The 25,477-nt window shown below is 34.1% G+C and overlaps 5 pseudogenes; 3 read left to right on the top strand and 2 right to left on the bottom strand.

The window, feature by feature from the left end:
• The first annotated feature begins 10,368 nt into the window (after positions 1–10,368).
• On the top strand, positions 10,369–11,661 carry LOC120195464 (annotated as a pseudogene).
• Positions 11,662–13,560: 1,899 nt separating this feature from the next.
• Positions 13,561–15,539, top strand: LOC120195436 (annotated as a pseudogene).
• Positions 15,540–15,676: 137 nt separating this feature from the next.
• On the bottom strand, positions 15,677–18,108 carry LOC120195310 (annotated as a pseudogene).
• LOC120195446 lies at positions 17,973–19,215 on the top strand (annotated as a pseudogene).
• A 2,335-nt stretch (positions 19,216–21,550) lies between these two features.
• On the bottom strand, positions 21,551–22,157 carry LOC120195456 (annotated as a pseudogene).
• Between the last annotated feature and the right edge of the window lie 3,320 nt (positions 22,158–25,477).

The raw sequence follows: 25,477 nt of genomic DNA on the forward strand, positions 1-25,477 counted from the left end.
AAAGTTTTTTATTAGGAACAAGATTTACGGTTTCAACAATTTCAGCAAAAATAATCCGAGGTAGGTTGATTTTAATATTGTTTTCGAAACAATGTAACCACCAAAGATCTAAGGCTCTAAGAGTAGAATAACGACCTCCAAATGGTCGAAACCACCAAGAAATCATTAGATGAAGAAAACGTTCATGAAGGTCTAGGACACTTGCATTATCCCTTCTTTTATAACAAGATCCAAAAACCTGTTTTTCATTTGAAATCCCTTCATTATCTAATCCGAATGTATTGGCTATGTAAGCCGAGTCAATATATAAGAATTGTCCTAGAAGGTAGGAACGAATTCCTATGGTTTCGGTTTCAGTTTGGTCTTTAACACAAACGGCATTAGAATAGAAAATACAAACAAGTTGATGGTAAACGATGGGTTCAAGGTCAAAGAGTTTATCAAATTTCCACTCTTGTAAAAGAGGAAGATATTTAAAATTGATAGCTAACATAGCTTGATGAGAAGGAATACGTTCTTCCCGGATTTTGTAAGAGTCGAAATATTGATAATACCAAAAACGATGATTTCTAGGACCATGATGATTGAAACACGAATTTTGGATAGTCAAATTAGGATCAATAGGATTAGGATTAGAAATTAGAATAGGTGGAGGATTTGGAGGTGGATTTGGTTGTCGGTGTGAACGACTAGATGAAGACCTAGCACGTTTAGGATTAGACATGGTGAAGGAAATTGGAATAGATTGAATAACCTGCAAATTTAAAAACAAATGTATGCAATTCAATTAATCCCAAAACTCAAATGAGTCCTCAATATTTCAAGGTTCTCTAAATCAATTCTAATGGGCAAAGTTTTTGAAAAACTTTTGAAAAATATGGTTTTGAGAAACAATATATGTATAGTTTTTATAAAAACAACATAATTTAATCAAAACACAATAATTTGAAAATTAACATTTTTTTTTTTAATTTCGAAAAATTAAAAATTTTGGAAAATTCTTGTGTTTTTTTGATGAAATTAGTTGTAACATCTAGTTTCTAATCACTAAATAATCAATGCCCGATCACTATTTCAACCTAGAACTAATTAAAACTAATCCTATGTTCAAAAACAATGAAATAGAGAGTTTAGAAAAATTTACCTTGAAATATGAAGATTGAGGGGATTTAGATGTTGTTTGCACGATTTTAATGATTTCAACAGGTTTAGAAGATGATATTTGAAGCAAATTCCGATTAATATCGTTGATTTGAGGTAAAAATAGAGATTTGAGAGATTTAGAGATGAAGAACGACGAAAGAAGAAGAAAAGGAGGGTTTTTGCGTGTTTTGAAGGGTTCTGTCCGATTTTAACAGAACCCCAGGGGGGTATCGATTCCCCTGTGGGGGGAATCGGTTCCCCTTGAAAGGGGGAATCGGTTCCCTCATGGGGGGATCGATTCCCTCTGCACCAAAATGCTAAAATCTGACTTTTAAGCACATAAAATGCTAAATTAATCTTCTCTAGTGGTATAGGCAACTCATATATTGAAAAATAATTATGTTCAAACAATTAAATTAATCTTTAAACATTATTTGAACATAAAATTAATTTTTACTAAGAATCATAAACTCCCCCTAACTAATAGCAAGAATGCAATCAAAAATTATTATTATAAGCATTTTTCAGTATTTATTAAAAGTGCTAAATTATTTTAAACACTAAGTGAAGATAGGTTAGTTAAACCTAATTCTCTTCTAAGTGTCCAAAACCTTTCCTTGTCTAAGGGTTTTGTAAAGATATCTGCTAATTGATGCAAAGTATCAACATATTCTAAAACTACATCTTCCTTAGTGACATGGTCTCTAATGAAGTGATGTCTTATTTCAATGTGCTTAGTTCTAGAGTGTTGGATGGGATTTTTAGTGAGACAAATAGCACTAGTATTGTCACACTTGATAGGAATGGTACATACTTCAATTCCATAATCAAAAAGTTGTTGTTTCATCCATAAAACTTGTGCACAACAACTACCGGCTGAAATGTATTCCGCTTCAGTGGTAGATAATGCAACACAATTTTGTTTCTTTGAAAACCAATAAATCAGCATATTTCCAAGGAATTGGCAAGTACCGGAGGTTCTTTTCCTATCTAATTTGCATCCTCCATAATCCGCATCAGAAAAGGCATGCAAGCTAAAGCTAGAGTCTCTAGGATACCAAAGTCCTAAACTAGGAGTGTCCTTAAGGTATCTAAAGATTCTCTTAACAGCTAGTAAATGTGATTCTTTAGGACATGATTGAAACCTAGCACACAAGCAAACACTAAACATAATATCCGGTCTACTTGTGGTTAGATAAAGCAAAGAGCCAATCATTGACCTATATATAATTTAATATCTACACATTTACCTCCTTCATCTAAGTCAAGCTTTGTTGAGGAGCTCATTTGAGTATTATGAGGTTTCCCATTTTCCAGTCCAAACTTCTTGAGGATATCTTTGACGTACTTAGCTTGATTAATGAAGATGCCATATTTTCTTTGCTTGATTTGGAGTCCCAAGAAAAATGAGAGCTCCCCCATCATGCTCATCTCAAACTCACTTTGCATTAGCTTAGAAAATTCTTGGCAAAGAACATCATTAGTAGAACCAAATATTATATCATCAACATAAATTTGAACTACTAATAAAATCTTTACCTTTTCTCTTTAAAAACAATGTAGTGTCAACCTTTCCTTTTAAAAAACCTTTTTCAATTAAAAAATTTGACAATCTTTCATACCAAGCTCTAGGAGCTTGTTTTAAACCATAAAGAGCTTTTGTCAATTTTAAAACATGATCCGGAAAATTTGAATCTTCAAAACCTGGAGGTTGTTCCACGTACACTTCTTCTTTTATAAAACCATTTAAAAATGCAATTTTAACATCCATTTGATATAATTTAAATTCATTGAAACATGCAAATGCTAATAACATTCTAATTGCTTCCATCCTAGCTACGGGAGCGTATGTTTCATCATAGTCTATGCCCTCTTCTTGAGTATAGCCTTGAGCAACAAGTCTAGCCTTGTTCCTCACTATATTACCACTTTCATCAAGTTTATTTCTAAAAACCCATCTAGTACCTACAGTAGATTTATTAGTAGGCCTTTCAACTAATGTCCATACTTTACTTCTCTCAAATTGATTTAATTCTTCTTGCATAGCCATAATCCAATGTTCATCTTTTAATGCTTCTTTGATGTTCTTAGGTTCTATGCATGAAATAAATGCAACATAATTACAGATATTTCTAAGAGAAGATCGAGTAGTTACCCCTTTTGATGGATCACCTATAATTTCACCATCCTTGACATAGTTGTACTCTCTTGGAAAAGATACTTCCCTTTCTTCACTGGTTGGATTCTCGAGGGGATCATGAGTTTCCTCATCTTTGTTTCTTCCTTTGATGATGATTCTCCAACGTTATGTCTAACGTCATTTGCTTGTACAATACCTACATCATCATTAACAGAAGAATCCTTCCTCGGAAGGGGATTATCATCGAAAACAACATGTATAGACTCTTCTACAACTAAAGTTCTTTTATTAAATACACGATAAGCTTTAGAATTTAAGGAATAACCCAGAAAAATTCCTTCATCACTTTTAGCATCAAATTTGCCAAGGTTTTCTTTACCGTTGTTTAAAACAAAACATTTACATCCAAAAGGATGAAAATAGCTAATGTTAGGCTTTTTATTTTTGAGAATTTCATATGGAGTTTTCTTTAAAATTGGCCTAATCATTACTCGATTTACAACATAACAAGCGGTATTTGTGGCTTCTGCCTAAAAATATTTTGGCAAATTATTTTCACAAAGCATGGTTCTAGCCATTTCTTCTAAAGTTTGATTTTTCCTCTCAACAACTCCATTTTGTTGAGGGGTTCTAGGTGCTGAAAATTTATGGCTAATACCATTAGAATTACAAAACTCAATAAATGCAAGATTTTCAAATTCAATTCCATGATCACTTCTAACACTAGTGATAGAGTAACCTTTTTCATTTTGGATTATTTTTGAAAATGTGATGAAATTTTCTAATGTTTCATCTTTAGTACTTAAGAATAGAACCCAAGTGTATCTAGAATAGTCATCTACCAAGACAAATGCATATTGTTTTCCTCCCAAGCTAGTAGTTCTAGTTGGCCCAAAAAGATCTAAATGGATCAATTGTAATACTCTACTAGTTGATACATCATTAATAGATTTAAAAGAAACTCGTTTTTTGTTTTCCTTTAGCACAAGCATCACAGATTTTATCATTATCAAATTTAAACTTAGGCAACCCTCTTACTAAGTCTCCTTGAATTAACCGTTGCAAAACACTCATACTAGCATGACCTAGTCTCCTATGCCATAACCAACTATCATGCTCATCTTTAGCAACTAGGTATAAATTAGTCATATCAATAAAATCTAAATGCACCATGTAAATGTTTCCTATTCTATGACCAACAAGCATAATCCGATTAGATGCAATGTCAATGACTTTACAACCATTAATTTCAAATAAGACATTGAATCCTTTATCGCATAATTGACTAATACTCAATAGATTATGCTTTAATCCATTCACATATAAAACATTCTTAATTTGTATGGAAGAGGTATTACCTATTGTACCAATACCTTCAATGTGACCTTTTGAATTGTCTCCAAAAGTCACTTCTCCTCCATTTTTGGCGTTAAGCTCAATGAACCGGCTTTTGTCTCCGGTCATATGTCTAGAGCATCCACTATCAAGGTACCATGAATTTGAATTTGTTTCCCGTGCCTTGTAGCAATGCTCCTTTCCCTACAAACATAGATTAATTTTTGATTTTTGGTACCCAAATTCTTTTGGGTCCATATTCATTAATTTCCAAAATCCTAGTCCCCTTAGGTATCCATTTGTGTAGGATATTTTTATCTTTAGTAGTAATGAGTTCTTTAGGAACCCACATACTTCTAATGATTTTTCCATTAGAGGTTCTTTGGGGACCTCTATGATTGTAGTTTCTAAAACTTTTTCTAACAAAGTTGGATTTTGAATTTCCACCTTTTTCAAAATGTTTTGTTCCAACTTTATCAAAAGAAGTTTTAAGATCATCAATTTTCTTTTGATGATCATCATTGATCTTTGAAAGTAAATTTTGCAAATCTAAATTTTTCTTTTCAAACTCTTATAGTTTGATTTGCAAATCTTTGATTTTACTTTCAAGATCGTTGTTGGTTTTGTATATGAGTTTGTTTTCATTTTTCAATTTTGAAACATCATTTTTATATTTTAAAAACAATTTCTCATAATCCGAAGCCAACCCATTGTACTCCTCAAATAACTCATCATAAGATAAATCATCAAAATCGGATGAGTTAGAGGTTACCTTTGAATCTTCCCCGAATGCCATCAAGCACAAGTTTGCTACTTCTTGTTCCTCTTATCGGAACTTTCTTCATCGCTCCATGTAGCCACATGAGCCTTGTGCTTATTCTTTGATTGACCCTTTTTCTTCAATTGTGGGCAATCATATTTGACATGCCCCGACTTTTTGCATTCATAGCAAATGATTGGGTCCTTCTCTTTTGGTTCATTTTTGAGGCATTCGTTTCGTTTGAATTTTCTTCCTTGGTAAGGTCTCATCATTTTTCTGAACCGTTTGGCAAACAATGCCATTTCCTCGTCATCATCATCATTATTAGAATCACTCTCATCTTTTGTGGATTTAAGAGCAACTCCAATATTTTTCTTCTTCTCCTTTTCCTTTGGTGTCTCTTCAACTTTATCAAGGTCCACCTCATCTTCAAGCATCATCTCATGAGTGAGAAGTGAACCGATAAGTTCTTCAAGAGTTAAGGACGATAGGTCCTTAGACTCGATGATTGCCGTCTTCTTTGATTGCCATGATTTTGGGAGGGAGTAGACTAACTTCCTCACAAGCTTTTCATTTGAGATGATCTCTCCATATGATTTGAGACCATTGACAATCGTTGAAAATCTATCCGTCATAGCTTTGATGTCTTCATTTGGTTTCATCCTGAAATTTTCATAGCTATGCGTTAGAATACTAATTTTGATTTCTTTACCTCATCTGTACCTTCATGTGTGACTTGAAGCTTGTCCCATATTTCTTTGGCGGTTGTACACGATGAAACTCTTCCGTATTCATCTGGTCCAAGAGCACAAAAAATAATATGGATGGCTTTGGAGTTGAGCTGGAACATTCTTGTCTCTCATTCACTCCACAACCTTGGATGAGTGAGAGGTTTGATGTATCCTTCTTCTACAGCATTTCATGCTCCCATGTCACTTGCTTGAATGAAGTACATCATTCTATTCTTCCAATAGGCATAGTTAGCTCCATTGAAGAAAGGAGGCTTGTTGACGGGCATCGAATCGAGACCGGAGTCGAAGTTTGAAGCGGAGGCCATTGATGACTTTAATAATCGATATAACTCTTCCCGAATCGACTCAAGAGGCGATTAAACCTTCAAATGATTTAGGCTCTGATGCCAATTGTTGAGTTAATCGATCGACGGAATCGGCCAAGAGGGGGTGAATTGGCAATTAAAAATTTCGTGGAAGCTTTTGCAGAAAAATTAAAAGTAATTGCACAACGATTTACAGTGGTTCGACTTTCTCAAACAAAGTCTACGTCCACTACCTTAGCTATCCACACTAAGGATTTTCCAACAAATTCACTAATTTGTTCTTTCTTTTGAGGCCAAAGAGATAACCTTACAAATCCCTCAAGAGTATACCCCAACTCTTGAGAACACTCTTTTTCCCAAAGAGAAGATTACAAATTTGCAAACTTACAAGAAAACCTCACAAAGTAAGATGTTTGCACAATTCTAGAACAAGAAAATAACACTCAAAGATAATTACAAATGAGCACAAATGGTGTTCTTGAAAGCAAAATGAATATTGAAAGGAAAATTGGCTTGATTTGCACAAACTTGGTGTTTGATGCTTTCTCTCTTGTTTCTCTATAATTTCTTGTTGATCAAGGGCTTCAGAACTTGTTTAAATACACCTTGAATCTCTTCTGAACGTTGGAGATGATTAGTGAAGATCATATAGCCGTTTTAGTGTGAAAATAATTAATAAAACAGTTTGGAGCGTGGGGGGAATCGGTCCCCCTATGGGGAATCGATTCCCTAAGTGTAAAATTCAAATATTTCGACCGTTGAACAGGGGGGAATCGGTACCCCCTATGGGGGAATCGGTTCCCTCCGAGCATTCTGGAAATCTCGGAGCCAAACCATTCAGGGGGGAATCGGTATCCCCTAGGGGGGAATCGGTTTCCTCTGAACAATCTGGAATTTTTGGTTTTGAAATGGTTCGAAATACTTTGAAAGATTATTTTGAAATTGTTTTAAGATTAAAACTTAATTTTACACTTAAGTAAGGATTAAAAATGATTTTTGAAATATTTTGAGTAATGTTTTGATATTCGAATAATTATATCGAATATACTTAGAAAATCATTTTGGAAAATCTTAAAATTCATTTAACTTAATTTGTTATATCGAAATATCAAAATGTTTTCAACAGATTTTATTCGTTGGGGGAGGTGAGGTCAGGTGGAGCTTCATCAACGCCAAAAGGGCGGCTGTTGGTGTGGGTTTAGGCCTTGAAATGAAAGTTTTTAAAATTTTGGGGTTATTTTAAATTTTATGTGTTTTCTTTTTTAAAAAACATATAATTTTATTTTTTTAATTTTATATAAATTTTTTAAAATTACCAGATTGTGACATATGTCACTTAACAGAGGAAATTAACGATCCACAATATATTGACTCATTTTGAGTAACGAAATGAAATGTTTGACATCAAACTAAAACAAAATAAACGTTAGACACTAAAATAAAAAAAAAATATTGGCATATGTTAGACACATTTTGTATATCGAAACCTTAAATGAATGATACACGTTTTTTATTTAATAATTAGAAATTATAATTTTAGAGTTTAATTTTAATTTTTTTAAATAAAATAAGTGACAATATTTAGGGTAAGATCCTCTGACTATAAGACATTGTTTTATTGAGTCTTCATATTATTAAAAGTTATAAAATTATCATCCAATTATAAGATACTACTTTGTTGAGTCCATAACTATTAAAAGTTACAAAATGATCACTTGACATTTTATATGCTCTAAATTAATTCTTTCTCGTTAAAAAATTACTTATTTATATAAATTATACGTTAATTTATTAACTATGATATGATTAAATCATTTTTTTAATTGAAAGAAAAGTCTAATTCACTAGGCTAGGTGTAAATAGAATCATCTTCTTGTGGTATATTTACTTCCAGATCTAGGAGACTTGTAAGTTCCTCTGGGGGGAAATCAACCGAACAGTTTGGAAATGTTGCCACGAGGCTAGTTTGGCCATCTTGTCTGCAATTTCGTTCCCACTTCATGGAATGCACTGAATTTTCGTCACCCAAAGTGGATGTTTCTTCACTATCCACGAGTTGAACAGCCTGGTTGCAATCAGATATGATTCACAGTCTTGAAATACCAAGGCTCCAATGCAATGAGAAATCCTTCATAGATACCCAAAGTTTGCATGCAATATCGATGTTGTTCCTATATTCTCGGTAACCCCTGTAACCCAAACACCATTTGAGTTTCGGAGCACTACACCAATCGAGCCTCGTTCATCAATGGTAGTCACTGCCCCGTCAGTTTTTAAACACGACCAATCAGGAGGGGCTCTTAGCCTTGCACTTTTTGTCGCATGTTGTCTTCCAGTTCCAGTTGAAATTTTTATTTAGCTATCATAGCATTTTGCCCAGCTATAGCTACGGTGAATAGTTCTCTATCCCTGAAGGACAATACTATTGAAGACATACTCGTTTCTTTGCTTTCATATTTGCCATATGAGAGCAGCAAAGGCCGGATCACCTTTACACAAGGACTGTTGTAATTTAGCATCAAAGTATCTAGTGTGAGTATTTGGGGGCACAACGCGCAACCACATGTTTTGACTTTGAGGACACTCACATAAACGTTAAGAATAGTTTATAGGGTAGCACCACATGTCGGGCAAGAGTGATCGTTCGTGAACATCCGTCTGCCTCGTTCATGTTTAGTCATGATTTTTTCTTCGAGAACAAACTAGATGAATAATCTAACTCGTTGGGGGAACAAGGAGTGACCAGATTTGCTTCCATATGTTATTTTTTTCATCCCAGCTACCCTCAATAAGTTTAGTATAAGCTGAATTAACATTGAAATGATGCTCCGGGTCCATCTCCATATTGGGGTGTCAAATATATCATTGTTGTCTTGAGGTTTGATAACGATATGAGAAATGGTTTCTGTAACAACCATTAATGATAAAGCTTCAATATCCCATTTGCCATATTCATCGACAAAAGTTCCGAGCCTTAAAGCAGGGTCAACATTTACATTGTATGAGCATAATCACACTGAGGCCATAGTTGAGGTACCCATAAATTATCCCAGAATCTGATTGAGTCTCCATAGCCCGTCGACCATATCAAGCAAGACATCAGGCGGTCCCAAACTTTCGTGATCCCACGCCGTGAGTGCGAGCAATGTTGTCTTACAATGAATGTTGAATACTGTAATTGCTTTTAAGCACTAGTTCGACAATATGATAATTCAAGTATTATCTCGACAACATAATGTAAATAGAGATTCTTTTCACAAAATATAGTTCAAATAATTATGGGAACACAATATTTTCAGCTCAGACGACGGATGATTTTTAACAAAAAAGAATGAATTCAGAACATCTGAATAGTCAGATGATTATTTTATAATATTTAATAGTCGCAGTTCAACAAAGACACTTTATAGTAAAAATATCATTTTACAACTTTCAATAATCAAGAGACTCAATAAAATAATATCATATAATTGATTATCATTTGTATAATTTGGCCTAATATTTAATATTATTTATAAAATTAAAATATTTTATTAACAGTGAATCAAATTCTAACAATAGGATCCCAGGTTTATTTGAAGTGGTTTCCAGTTTCCGGTAAAACTGGATTGGGTCCCACAAATAACTTTCTATTTATTAATTTGATTTAAAGGTCAACTGTAATCACTTTCTCAAACTTCAAACTTATAAATACATTAATTAATAATGAATTAAAACGTCCTTTTTTTTTTGCCGAGTCATCAATTTCAAACGGCTAATCCTACCTTTTGACCTTATCTCTTCTTTGACAGAGCGACAGGTCCACTCACTGACCCAATGAGGAGCCATGAGTTTGACGAAACTCGAATCCTTGGCTTCTTCTCACCATAAATTATAATCATCTTGCTCCATTTCTCTTCACTTTTTTTTTTATTTTCCATTTCCACCCCTCTTTCTTCTGTATATCTATAAACTGCTTTTGCTCGATGACCGTGCAATTGATGATGGGGTACGGTGGTGGTAACAGTTTTACTGGGAAAACGGAAGAAGCTGCTTTGAGAGAAGCTGCAAATGCTGGGATTCAAGGTTTGGAGGAATTGATAAGATTGATGTCTAAAAGTCAGAAGCTTTGCAACCTAGGTGCTTGTTCAGAGCCAGCGATGGAGATCCAAGCTGTTGCAGATAACACTGTAAATTCCTTCAAGAAGGTTATTTCTTTGTTGGGTCGATCCACAACTGGCCATGCTCGATTCAGACGTGCTCCCCAACAAGAAGATTCACAACAACGTCGAGAGAATTCAAGTAAGAAAGGATGAAGCCTTTGGTTTTAAGCCTGTTTGTGCAACCCCAAGTTATAGGTTGCCTCCTTTGCCGAGTAAAAGCGTTATGTCTTCAGTGACTGGGGATACTGATAGCATGATGCAGCCATCTTTCTCTTCGCGATTTCAATTCACTGGTACTTCTCATGGTAAACCTCCTTTGTCTTCCTCTTTGAGAAGGAAGTGCAATTCCATGGATGCTCTAAGGTGTAGATCTTCCTCTGTTGCCATTGTTCCAAGAAAAGGTTGGTTCTTGGTCCTTGGCTTTAATTGATTTTAATTCTGAATCTTTTGATTGATTATTGTTTTTGTTATGCAGGAAATCGAGAGTTAAGAGAGTGATTAGAGTTGCAGCTATTAGCAACAGGATGGCTGATATTCCTCGTGATGATTATTCTTGGAGAAAATATGGCCAAAAACCAATCAAAGGTTCTCCTCATCCAAGGTGTGAAATTTAGTTTTTCGTTTTTTGAAGTTGACCAGAACAATAATAATTCAAGTTTGCTGCATTGAATGGTTTTTTTTTTCTGTTTTCAACTGCGAACAATAATCATACTGTGGATGGCAATTAATTGCATTGACTTTTTGTTTTTGTAACATTGGTTGAATTGCCTGCTGAGTTCTCTGAGTCCACTTCACTCGTTTCTTTGGGAAAATTTCAGGGGGTATTACAAGTGTAGCTGCGTCAGAGGCTGCCCTGCAAGGAAACATGTAGAGCGAGCTGTAGAGGACCCAATGATGCTCATTGTAACATACGAAGGGGATCACAATCATAGCCAAAACATTAGCGCTGCCCCTTTGCTCATGGAATCATCTTAAGTCCCCACCATCTATAGGATAGACCCGACGCACCATCATCTCTTTGAAAATAGTAAATTTTATATGAATAATTCTTTTTTTGTTCTCTAAATTATTATAAAATTTGTTCTCAGTATAAATTTTACATGTGTGCATACATCCTAGCATACTGGTCGAAATCTGTGTACAACAAATCCTATTGTATCTTTTTAAACAGCTAACGTAACTACTAATCAATCTTCTAGTGATGTTGTATCTGGATTTGGCGTTAAAAAAAGACTTACAGTCGGAGGTTGTCGATTAGGTGCTGGTGAGAGTTGAATCATGCATAGTGGAAGGTTTCTTTTTTGCCTATTTTTAATGCCATTTGTTAATGTTCTTGTATAGCTTATATTTCAAGGCTAATTGGTGTTGCAGTCAATAAATGAGATATCTTAATAGGAATGCAAGAATTTGTGGATAACGAAGTTAAATTATCAATAGAAATTATAAAAGAATAGATATAAAAATTTAAAATTTAAGGGTAATCATTCTTTCGTTCCGCCTTAATCCGTTTTAACTTTTAGAGAGAATTCTTGGAGATATAATGTGATCTCGGCAACTACTAAGGTCTATGTTATAAAGAGGAGTTGAATAATAGAGATATTGAGATATAAAATGTTATGGACATTTGTGACTCCACGTTATAAGTTTATAAATAAATTATTATTGTCTTTTATAAAATTAAATTAAATAAAATTATATTAAATCTTATTTTTTGTACATAATCTATATTTTTAGGTTGATCACATACAAATCCAAATATTATTATTTTAAAATTTCAAAATAATCTGGAGGGATTTGGTGGTAGTATAGAATAAAGTGTAGGGTTTGTTATTTTCTAATTAGCGAGCACCGTTTAAAAATAGAGAATAATTGCAAGTCAAATTAACCTATCAGGCGTGTTGATTATTGTACTCAGTTAAGGGTTTCTTGTTATTCTATGAAGATAGAGTTGGACGTAACGTTTCTTCATAAACTTTTAACTGTTTAGGTCAAACTTGCACTGTAATCAGCTCATCTTTTTCGATTTGAAAATTTCAACTCACTGGTTATAAAACTATTCTGGATTCAAACAAAAGTTACCGTTTCTTGTTAAAGTTTAGCTGATTGAATTTGGTCAGTGGAGCCTTCTTGCCAGAGTGGGAAAACAAAACAGTCAAACGATGAATCTCAATATCACAAGTCTTTACTTTAAACCAACAATGTGCTACAAACCTAGCACCTCCATTTCTGTTAAGAAGCCATCACTTGTACGTTAAGAAGCTATACCTGAATCATTTATAAACAAGGTTATAATGTGTCCAACTAAAGTAAAAGGGAGTGTTATTCCCTCTAAAGGTTCCATATTTGAGTAGCTGCATTTGTAATGTGTGTTTATTGTTAATTAGTTAAAAAAAATTCTAGACAGATGTTGCTCTGTAATCACCACGAATTAATAAAAAAAACATTTGGGCTAATCACAATGCTTACATGATTTTTCAATATTCTTTAAATTTAATGATTAAAATTAAAATAATTATAAAGCTTAACTCGTTTCTTATTGTTGACATCAACCTTTAAAAGTTGATTGGAGTTTTAATATGAGCTGGGTTAGTCCTACGTGCATCTAAATATGGATGAGGATTAAGCCCAGAACTTACTGATTACGATTTAGGTCCAATAGAGGAAACCCAGATGCTGAAAAGCATAGTCCACCACGTTGATTGAAGAAAACAAAGTAGAACGCCAGAATTTGCTAGAATCCTCTATCCTTTGATCAACAAATTTGTTATTATTATTTCTCTTCATTTTTTTCTCCCAAGAAAAGAAAAAGCCGAACCATACAGCTGACATTGTAGGAGACAGAGATTCATTTATCGACGGGAAAGGTAAAGGAAAGGACCAGATGCCATGGACAACGACATGATGAACATGGAGGCCGCCACCGCAGCGCAACCCCACCAGCAAGGACAGAACGATGTCGGTAAGGACCTGCTGTATTGGCTCGTAACCTTGTCGATCAAGGCAAGCCTTCTCAGGCTCTTCAAGCGGTAATCTTCACAAAACCTTTTTCAATTTCATTCCCCCCCCATATTTTCTTCTTCTCGAAGCTTAATGGGATTGTTTATTGCTTGAGTAATCAACGTTTAACGAGTTTCCTTAGTGTTCGTAAAACTAAAAGCTGTTCCCTTAGCTTCTCGACGTTGTTATCATCAAATATGCTGCCTTAATTTCTCTGAATATTAAAATTCCTCAGGCGACCTTTTTCCTAATGGTTGTAATAAGATAAATCATTGGCACTTTGATAGATAAGCACAAAACACATTGGGGAACTATGAATATATGAAGAACAAAGGGGATTGCTGTAAGTTAGTAGTAGTGCCAAAGGAGGTTTATTTCAGAAAGATTTCTTTTTAGAAACGTTAAATTTTGAGGTTGAAAGCAAATGCTTTTATATATTGGCATTTATTTGAGGTTGAAGCATTTTGGTTTAGGAAAAATAAATCAAATATATTTGCTTGGCATTTTTCTTCTTCTTCACCTTCTTATGAGAGAAGATGGAAACACAGAATGCGAGGGAACAAAAAAAAGGGTGTCAAGTGTCACGTAATGCAATTTCACATGTTAATTCATCTAAGTGGCTTTTACTTACTCTAGAACAATGAGGTTCTCTTGTTAATTGTGGCCTTCACTGTTTTGTTGCTTCTATCTATGCGAATAGTTTGTTGGCGGTGATTCTTTGAACTTTTTATCTCTGTAATTTTGGATGCTAATGAATTTGGTTCTCTCGGTATTTCATATTTTCTGATTGTCCATTCAAATGTATTACGTTTAGCAGCCTATAATATTCCTTCAGCCTGAGTTCGTATGTTAATTAAATATTGTTCCAACCACTTCTCACTGTAGGCTTCTGAAGACTGCATTGATGGTACAAGTATTGGTGGTAAATACCTGGCATTCGAGTTGGCCATCTTGGATCAAACTAAAATATGGCTTCTTTGTTCATCAGGTGTTTTCCGATAAATGGAGGACTGAAGTAGGCTCGCCCTTGTTAGGCTGGCAGCAATAATACAACTGAATACATGCTATTAGTTTAAGTTGGGTCCAGTAGACTAATGAGTTTTCATCTTTTAATCCTATTCTTGAACCACATCTGATTAAAGAACACTTCTTTTTTAGGGCTATATTATATATTTTTTCAAGATTTGACCTGAAAAAAGGTGTTCATCGTGCATCTTTTGGTGTGAACCAATACTTGTTTGGTATCAGCAGCTTTTCCTGTGCCTTATTTTGAGTTATAATTTAGACGTGCATTGCACCCTGGACCTTCTTGTTACTCCATTTAATCTCTGCTTATATGTGATTGAACAGGTGGTGATGGCCATGAGAACTAGAGGCGGCGATGAAGCTGTATTTCAGTCATTGTACCGTGCTCGTGAAGTGTACAGAACTAGAATGCAAGAAAACACCGCAGTTGATCAGCTGGCTTCTCTGTTTGCTGAGTGTGTGATAGCTGAAGCCCAGCCGATAAAAGCTGAAACATTACCATGCAACACTAACGTTCCGCCAGTTGCATCAGATGCTCAGGGAACTTCCATTCTTGCCGAAACAGGCAGAATGCAAATTGTATTGGATGCATTCTCTGATGGAAGCAGCTTTATCTGTTTACAGTGTGGCGGTCTTGTTAGTAATCATCGCAAAGACGAGCATTGCATATTGGTGCGGCCATATGTAAATTCGCTCACTTTATAGACTTCTTGCAGTGTGCTTGATCCCGAGAACTCATGTCTGCCTTGTGGAATCGGCACAACTGCAACTGGTGTACCACCTTTGACAATCTGTGTAGATTGTCTTCCATTTGCCAATCAAAAGTGAAGCAAATACGTTTCTTTGCTAATAACTAGGATACTGCACTCCAGCAGTGATAAGGTTTATGTCACAGAATATGTTTGAAATTTGATGGACTGAACAATGATGTATCATATTTATTATTGTACCAAAGTTGTTTAATCAAACACAATAAACCCCTTTGTACAATACAATCTTTTTCGTTTACTCAAATCATCTTTTTCGTAGCTTTAAAAAAAGAAACCATCTTTATCATAAGAACATAAGCAGTAGTTCTTTAAACTTTGTCAGTTGAGGATTGTGGATAACGTCATTGCTTGCTATTTTTGTGCATCTTGATATCCTTAACCAAACGGTCTATGTCATTGTAAGATGAATTGCCTTGTTCAATGGATTTCTTTGCTTGTTCCCCAAGCTTTTTGGCTCTTTTTCTCATATCCATCGACTCATCTGTATTCCCCATTACTGTATTAATCGCCATGAGAATATCATTGCTGGTTTTTATGTTTGGTGAATCCTGCGTTGCCCATACTTTCCATATCTCATTCCCAACTGACACTCCTACCTTCAGCACTTGAGTCACCAGCTTTTCATTGTAGAATTGTTCAGCGAAAATCGGCCATGTGACGAAGGGTACCGGCAACAACCCCTTCTAGTATAGAGTTCCACCCACAGTGCGTTAAGAAGCCTCCAATGGCTTCATGTTCAAGAATCAACGTTTGAGGTGCCCACCCTCTAATAACTAAACCTCTACCGTTTTCCTTTACTTTCTCTTCGAATTCTTGCGGTAGCCATAGCTCTTGCTCTTCATCATTGCTTGTTTTGATGGCTTTCCCAACAACCCAAATGAATGAATGGTCTGATGCTTGGAGTGCATTAGCAATCTCCACTGTTTGATTCTTGTTGAACCTTGTTAAACTTCCAAAGCATATGTAAATAACAGATCTGGGTTTCTTACCATTAAGCCAATGAAGGCAATCGTGTTTTGAAACCGAAGTTTTTTCACCTCTTTCAACTTTATCATCAATGTCTCTGTTGACAGAGAAACTGGACCAACATGCCATGCTTTGATTCCCAAAACATTCCTACAATGATCTGCATAGGCAGGCTCTAATTCATAAAAGCTGTTCATTAACATCCCAAAGCTCTTCCTTTCAGATTCCTTTAACTTATCAAACACTCAGAGAAATGATTTCTGTTTTTAACAATGTCCGGCAACTGTGATCTCGTGAGTTTCACTTCATCAGGAAGACCTGGAACGACGAACGTTTCCGTCTCTGATGTAATTCTCTTATGAGGTTGATAGTGTGAGAGAGTCTCCGAGAGACAGAGGTTGAAGAAGCCACTACCGTTGAAGGCAAGGCGTGGAATGCCAAACTCATTGGCAATATCCAAAGTCCAGTTAAAAGAGAATCGGAGACTAAGCAGTCAGGGTGGTAATCGCTGAGAAGCCTTCTGATTTTGGTTGAAGCAAATCAATGGCATCAAAGAGCTTCATGGTCATTTCCGGTGTCGAGGCCAAAACCAAATTCTCGCATCCCTCGGGTAATCCGACTTCAGCTGAAGGTAAAGATATGATTTCAAGTGTAATGAGTCGACCGGATTTAACATCTCGATGGATGGCATTCTTTATGCGAAGCATTCATGGGGGTGATGATGATGGTGACCTTGGCACCAGTAGCGGCAAATATCCTGGCCATGTCCACCATTGGCATCATGTGACCGGTGCCATGTAAGGAAAGAACATTGCGTGTATTGGTTTTCATTTTCGCTTGCCATCTTTGATTCTCGGATCGGTAGATGAACAAGTTGGAAAATGAAAATAGATCTTCTTTTACAAAGATGAAAGCTGTTTAATCCATTTGTCCAAACATTGGAACATTAAATACTGAATATTTGTCGTAATTTACGTACCACCAACTACACCAGGGTAATTATAACAACTAAGTGTTTTTTTACACGTGGGTTTTAAGATTAGCAATAATGTTTTCCCTAAAAAAATCAATACAGTAACCGGCTAATATTTACGTCACTTTGCATAATCCTTCACGGGACTTTTTGTGCTTCACATTTTTGTTTTCCCGTTATTTCAGGGAGGTAATAATGCTAATTAGGAATTGATAATTTATAATTAAATTATTAAATTTAATTGCAACTTCAATTTATATTGTAAACTTTTAATTTTATTAATTATATTATGTAATTTTCATTATTAATAAATAAGTCATTCATATTAATATCTTAAATACTTATAATAATAAATTAAAATTTTATTTAATATTTTTTAAGACAATACTAAACTAACCTTTAGTGATCATATGGACTTTACCGAGAAAAGAATTGGATGGATGCATCAAGAATACATAGGCCCATATTTTGAGGACCCAAAAGTAGCACCCCTGTTGGCTTGGATCTGCAACTTATAGCTGACCACTCGTTGATATTTAGACCTTTCGTCCTTGGCTATCCAAATAAATTTTCAGCACAGTGGAAACCAAAACAGAGCAAATCCTGCAAATGAGCCATGAATCCTCTCTGCAATTCCTTAAAATCCCTTCATGTAAACTACCCTCTTCCTCCCCAAATCGAAGCTCTCCTTTTCCCTTTCCCTCTCTCCTATTTCCGCCGCACCCTTCATAACCAAATCCTCGCGGCGCCCATGCCGCCTCACCATCAAAGCCGACTCCGACGCCGTCGAAATCGACATGGTTAGGAACAGGCAAGGCGTTTACGCTCCCAAACAGAAAAGTGGTCGTCTTGTGGATCTCGACAACAAACCCCGCGCGGGCCGCCGTACGAAGCGGCGTTGGCCTTGAAAACAGTTGCCCAAGTTCGGGGAAGTGGTTGACATGTCGGCCTACGCTAACCGTCACGCGTTTATCCATTTGCCTCAATGGGTCCTACAAGAACGCCGCGAGAGGAGAAGCCTCGACATCCTCGAACGCAAAGGAATCGTAACTCCGAACGAGCCTTACATCTGCGGAGTTTGCGGCCGGAAATGCAAGACGAATTTGGATTTGAAGAAACATTTCAGCAGTTACACGAAAGGGAACGACAAAGAAACTAAACAGAATGAATCGTTGAAAGGTAAGAAACGTCAGCGGTTCAAGGAACGGTATATAAGTGGGAATCATAAGTACAACGAAGCGGCTAAGAGTTTAATTAAGCCGAGGATCGGTTATGGTTTGGCGAGTGAGCTAAGGAGCGGGGGTTTACGTTAAAACAGTGGAGGATAAGCCCCAAGCGGCGGATTGGGCATTGAAAAGACAAATGCAGCATTCCATGAGTAGAGGGATTGATTGGTTGCTTTTGGTTTCGGATGATAAGGATTTCGCGGAGATGTTGAGGAGAGCAAGGGAAGCAAATTTGGGGACTGTGGTTGTAGGGATTGGGACAGGGGTTTGGGAAGACACGCTGATTTATGGGTATCTTGGGTTGAGGTGGAAAATGGGGAGCTGACGGAGAAAGATTTGGTGCCCAAGGAAGAGGGTGAGCAATGATGATGGGTTGTTTCGGTTTCGGAATTCGATGATGGGAATGGGAGTATCGGGGAACTGGAGGGTGTTGTGAATGAGCTTTTAGTAGAGAGGAGTGAGTTTGGTGGGGTGAGGATCTCGGTGTTTTCGGAAGGGGAGGAGGGATGAGGATGAGACTGAGGAAGATTATGTTGGATGATAGTGATGATGAAGTGATTTTTGAGGAAGATGGGTATTACTGATGAGGAAATTCTGTTTACTTAAGGATTGATAAAGAGATTGCAGTGTGTGTGACTTGGCTGCTTCTTTAATAAGAGTTGAAAATCCCAATTGTGGCATTTGCTCAATGTGGTTCTTCAGAGTTGTGACTGCTAATTTTATCCGCCTCATATTGTCTCTACTATTTTCTTTTGCTGGAAAATGAAATGTTACCTACGGACGAACAACTAACTTGTTTACTTTACAATCTTTTTCAGTTTCAACACCAATTTTATTAAAAACTGATCTATGGTGTAGGTTTTGAACTTGATTGTCCAAATGAAAACATTACATACTATAAATATATTTTAGGAGGAAGACAAAAGAAAAATGCCTTCTCGCTCACCTTTCTCCTTTCCCCTCGTAAAGCCCCCTTCCCATCCCATATAAAAACGCTGATAAAAAATTGCTTAACTTTATTCTATACAATAAAAATTAAGGTGCAATTCGAATTTTCGATAAAATTTACTTGACGTTTTGTTTAGATAATTTATTTTATTTTAAGAAGAATGGTTATATTTTTTATAATTATTTTATTAATATTTTACAGTTAAAAATATAAATATTTAGATTGGGTATAACATATTGTGATACATCAATCACTTATGATAAATAATTTGTTTTTTATTAGTTAAATTTTATAACATGTTATTTAATTCTTTTATTATATTTATTTTATGAATGGATTATGATATTTATTTTAAATTAATAAGACGACTTGAAGTATTTATTCATAATGTGAATAAATCTCCCGTTATGAAGTACTCAAGTTGAATCTAATTTGTATATGTTTCTCGGATGTGTGGGGATTGTAAATTAGAATCAACACTTATCTATGTACTTATTGAGAGGTGGAGATTCGAGACACATTTTATCTTCTGTGTTAGTAATGCATCATCACTTTGGGGACGTTTCATTATAGTTAGGGTTTGTGATCGATTGATGTGTTATGATTGGTAGGAGTATTGATGATTGGGTTATCTTGTGCCACAACTTTCTTAGGAAGATTCCATATGAGTTTAACACTAACAGGATCTCATTGAAAATGTTCCAACAAAATTTAACGAGTTGAACGAAGATTGCTTTGAAAAAGGATACAAACATTCGTACAGACTTACATTTTACGAATCATATAAAAGTTTTTATATCTAATAAATCTCGCAATCAAGTGCTAACTGTATTATTTCGTGGATTTTAATGAAATAGACTCATTTAATTAATGATCAATAGTTTTGAATTTTTTAGAAAAATGTATAAACAGCCATCTAAAAAATATTAGTGACAAATTTCTATTTCTTCTGCAATTTTAAGTGTAGTATTACATGTATTCTATGTCCGCGTGCTTATGAACTATTTATCTGTCATTTTGAAGTTAAATAATTTTATTTCTTATTTAACAAATAAATAAATCAATTTAGCTGTGATATTGATTGTCCTCGTACACCACCAAGGATTGTTGGAATTGTTAAGGATCCATTTTACTGTCAAATCCCTTATTTCAAGGCAAAAACATGAGAAGTAAAGCTTAAAAGTCAAAGCGATAAGGATGTCGTAATAGTATAAGCCGATAAAGTTTACATCAATCGTATGATAAGTATGAAGCCACAAAGACCAAAGGGGTGATGGCCTACTAGCTTGTGTGTTCCCAAAACCAAAGAAAGTAGATAAGGATAAGGGTGAGAATTTATTACGGTTACCTATGATTTTGCTTGCCCAAGTTTTAGAGAAAAAAAAAAAGTGCTCCTTTGGATCAGTGAGGGGAGGTTGCCGCCTTCATCGTTGCCGATGGCGGTGTTGATAGGTCATCAAGGTGGGCTGTGTGCAGGTTTTTCTCTCTTTTCCTTCTATTAGAAAAATATGTTTATTCAAATCTATCAAATGATCATATTAGTTAAATAAAATATTATTTTTTAGAGATTTTAAATTTTATATTCCTAATAATTTAAAATTTTTAAATTGCTATTATCTTATAATCATCCTAAATCATAAAAAAATTAAATACATTCTATTTTATTTTGGCATTTTTTTTGGGGTTATTTTCTTTTTACTTGTAGTGAAATTTTGTATACCAAATAAGAGTAAGGAAGTTCAATATTAGTAAGAATATATAAACATATTTTCGATATGAGTTACAGTTTAAAATATGTATACAACAAAATATAACCTAAGGGGGAGGGGGGTGAAAACAAAGAAGAAGGATTAAAGTAATTACCAACACAGTTAAGTAGCAAGGAGAGCCAAATTCCTGTTCCATAACCTTCCTTACAGGCCATAAACTAAAGCTGAATTGCATTTCAAAGTCAAACATAACCCATGCAAACAGAATCAAACCATTTTTCACGGATTTCATTCCTTGGGACTTGGAAGCTATTCCATTGCAAACCATCCCATCAATCACCGCAATTGTATATGGACTCAATCTTCGTCAGAACTTTCGGGGTACTTATTCAATCAGGTTTCTGGAAAACTCGAGGGCTACTACTTGGCAATTCCGATGCAGAAACATGATTATGAAGCGACGACGTCTGCAAGGCGTCGACTTTAGCACCAACCTCGGTTGCTTTCTTTCTAATGGAAGCGGCCGAGATGTCTTTAAGTTGGTCCTCTTCTTGCAAAACGAGGTCGGGAAGTTAAGCCTCGCCGAAGGGCCACGCAGGTAGAAAACGGCGGTGTCATAGGCACGGGCGGCGGCGATGGGTGTAGTGTAAGAGCCGAGCCAAATCCTAGACCTCTTGTTCGGTTCCCTGATTTCAGCCACCCATTTTCCCCACTTCCTCATTCTTATCCCTCTAAAAGGTTTCTCCTTTTGTTGTTTCCTTTGCACCTTCCTCTCTCCACTCGTCCAACTTGAACTTGAGAAACAATCACCTTCCATGGCAGAAAACATTCAAGAAAAGTAAACCTTAAACGAATTGAAAATCCTTTAAGAGGATATTGGTTTCCAGAAATTAAATCATGAAAGCGATAACAAAAACAAGAAGAAAAGATATCTATGTTTGTTTAATCAGAGAATAGCCTTTGCTTGAAAAGGCATTCTCGGTATATTATATACAAAAATGCTTAGCAGTAGTTTCCCACTTGGCTGCTAGTCTGTCTGGGCACGGCCGCCACATTGATCAACCTTGAAGATAAATCCAAATTTGGCCGACATAATCCCTCATCTCCGCCTCTTAATTTATCTTAACCTTAAAATGGTATATACATAAAAATACTAGTTAAAGTATCACAAATTTAAGGAGATAAATATCAGAGAAATATGTTAATAAATCGGGAAATAAATCTAATTTTTATATAGAAGCAAAGGAGAAAAAAAAAGTCGGTGGTCGATAGCGGATAGCTATGGAGAGTGGCTTCTCTCGTCCACGCAATAAAGATGGATCCATCTATTTTATTTTAGTGGAAATAGAAAATGGGTTAATTTTTAATATATTTGATTGTGTCAATTGTCAATCGTAATCATCTGATTATAATTTAAGACTTTTTTAAACAAGGGAGTAGCGGTGTAAGTTTCCCCGTCAGAATGTTATTTCTTTTAAATTTTAGTTTAAATAATATATTTATAAATGTATATAAAATATTAATTTAAAAAATTATAAATAAACATTACCTTATAATCAATTAAAGGTGTGTTTGGTTGGGGGAATGTGAGGTTCCCATGTAAATGAAATCTGTATTCCCCCGTTTGGTTGGCAGGGAATGTCATTTCCAGTAATCTTACATTACCAATAGTGAATTTTTTGGGGTATATTATCGGGAATGTCATTAACTCTCTTTCCTTAGGTATTGTTGGATTATCGATGTTTTAGACTAAAATGTCCTTAATTTTTTTTTTCAAAAATATCCTTATTCTGTCATTAAATAAAAATTCTACGAATATTAAATTATAAATTTATCCTTAAAGTATTTTATATTTACAAAAATAAGTCTATAATTAAAATTTTATATGAAGTTCAAAGGTTAAAAATAAAATTTTACTCTTTTATTAAACCTTTTTATATTTTCAATTTTGTAAAAAAATTATATAAATTTTATGAATTTAAATTTTTTAAATAAAATATATAAATATTTTCTAACTTATTAAAAAACAAATATATAATAAGGATAATTTGGTTAAATATGCATTCCAATAATCTTTTATTCATTTAACCAAACACGGTAATCTTACATTCCTGCTAAACCAACCAAACACAAAATACAACATTCTCAGTAATTCTATTCCCAAGTAATCTTTTATTTCTACTGATAATCTTACATTCTATGAACTAAACGTACAAACCCTACTTCCCTCCACGATCCATCACTTGGACTGAAAATTTTCTGCAAAGGGGGTAGGCACCGTTTGCTTCTTCCAGTTGTCCTCTATTACATGTGGACGTTGAATCAAATTTAACATAAATAAAAAATGCTGCAATCTTCTTTTAATATTATTTAACAAATTTAGGAATATACATTCCTTGATAAAAAGCATTCTACCTTTTCTTTATAAAGTTTTTGTCACACTTTTTGATATTTTCTTATAAATTTTATTTTAATGAATCTAATCATATGAATTTTAAAATATATAAAAAAAATAGAAAAGAGAAAAAAATAACTCTTCTACAAATCTGGGTTTTTGAATAGTGAAGTGGTTGCGTATCCAACAAATTGATCTGGGAGGTAATCTAAAGTCAAGATACATTTAACCTATCGTGCATACAAACAAGTCAACAGCAAAGTACTGTAAAAAAAGACTGAGATTTATTTCGTATTAAATAAGAACATGCATGGTTGGTGACACAGGTCCCGTACGGACTATGAAATCGGCAATGAAGACCGTTATAGTAACTATATTACATGGACGTGGCTGAAAAAAATCCAATATGTTATCATAGAATGGCAAAGAATTAATATATGAATCTGATTAAATACATGCTCTGTCTTCAAATATGTAAATAGGGAGAAAAATGTATTATTTTTTTTCAAAAGGAAGTGTGTATAATATGTTAATTTTACATTTATAGACTAAAGGATCATATATCACATAAAACTCTAATCCTAATAGATATCGAATTCTTAATAATAAAATACGTCATAGATATATTTAATACATAAAATTCTAATCGTAATAAATATCCACAAACAATAATTATTCATAGGATGATGCTGTCACACTCAATGAGCACATATGAGTATCTTAATGATGAACACCATTAAATTAATTTATAAAATATTAAATTATAAAATACTAAACGTATAATTATTAATTAGTTAAAAATCTAAATGTAATTTAATTAAAATATAATATTTATAAAAATATTAGTTTTTTATGGTAAACTATAAAATTAACCACCTAACTATTTACCCCTTTTACTTTAACCCCTGATTTTTTAATTTTATCAATTGGGTCACCTAACTATTTAAATCTTGTCAATCAAGCTTTCTGCCGTTAAATATTAACGGATGAGATGATGTGACCGTTAATAAAATTTGTATAATTACACATTTAGTCCTCATTACTTACACATTCTATTAATTTTGATCCTAATTTTTATTTAATTAAATAAATTTAATCCTCAATCTGATAGTGACATGTGTCACTATGTGATTGGATTTTTTAATATTTTTTATTTAATAAAATTTCCATCCAATCAAATGGTGTCACGTGTCACCAATTGAATGAATGAAAAATAAATTAAATCAATAACCACTATAGGAGGGTTTGAACCTATGAAGCAAGCTGAAAAACTGAGCGTCCTAACCACTAAGTTATACCACTAATTTGTCTAGTATACAAAACATAATTTATATAATTTATAATATAGTTAATGATAATAAATGAACTTATAAAGACTCGGACATGAAATAGTTTAATAGTATGAAAATAATATATATATATATATATATAAACAAATATTATAATTGATTAATAAATAAATATATTCTATTTATATTTTAAATCACATTTAATGCAAAAATAAAAATAAATTTAATATGTTATAATTGAAATGTATCATTTTACAAATTTTAAATTAATAAATTGTCTTTATTATTCTAATTTTATTGAACTGAAATGTATCATCTTATATTTTAAATTATTATAACGTCGATCGATTTCTAATCTTATTTAACAACTCTATACTAAAAAATTCAATAAAATCAAGTTTCCCCTAAAATTTTCTTCAAATATATAATAAATAAATAATAAAACATAAAATTCTTACTCTAATCGGGATATATATCAATGCACAAGTTAAAATGTTTACTACGATAAGCCCTAAACTATCAGAAAAATTCTAAGTCAACGATCTCTTCATTATATTTCAATATATATATTAAAATCATATTTATTTTTATTTTTTATTA

The sequence above is a fragment of the Hibiscus syriacus genome, unplaced genomic scaffold (assembly GCF_006381635.1).
Source record: "Hibiscus syriacus cultivar Baekdansim isolate YM2019G1 unplaced genomic scaffold, ASM638163v2 tig00004620_pilon, whole genome shotgun sequence".
NCBI lineage: Eukaryota > Viridiplantae > Streptophyta > Magnoliopsida > Malvales > Malvaceae > Hibiscus > Hibiscus syriacus.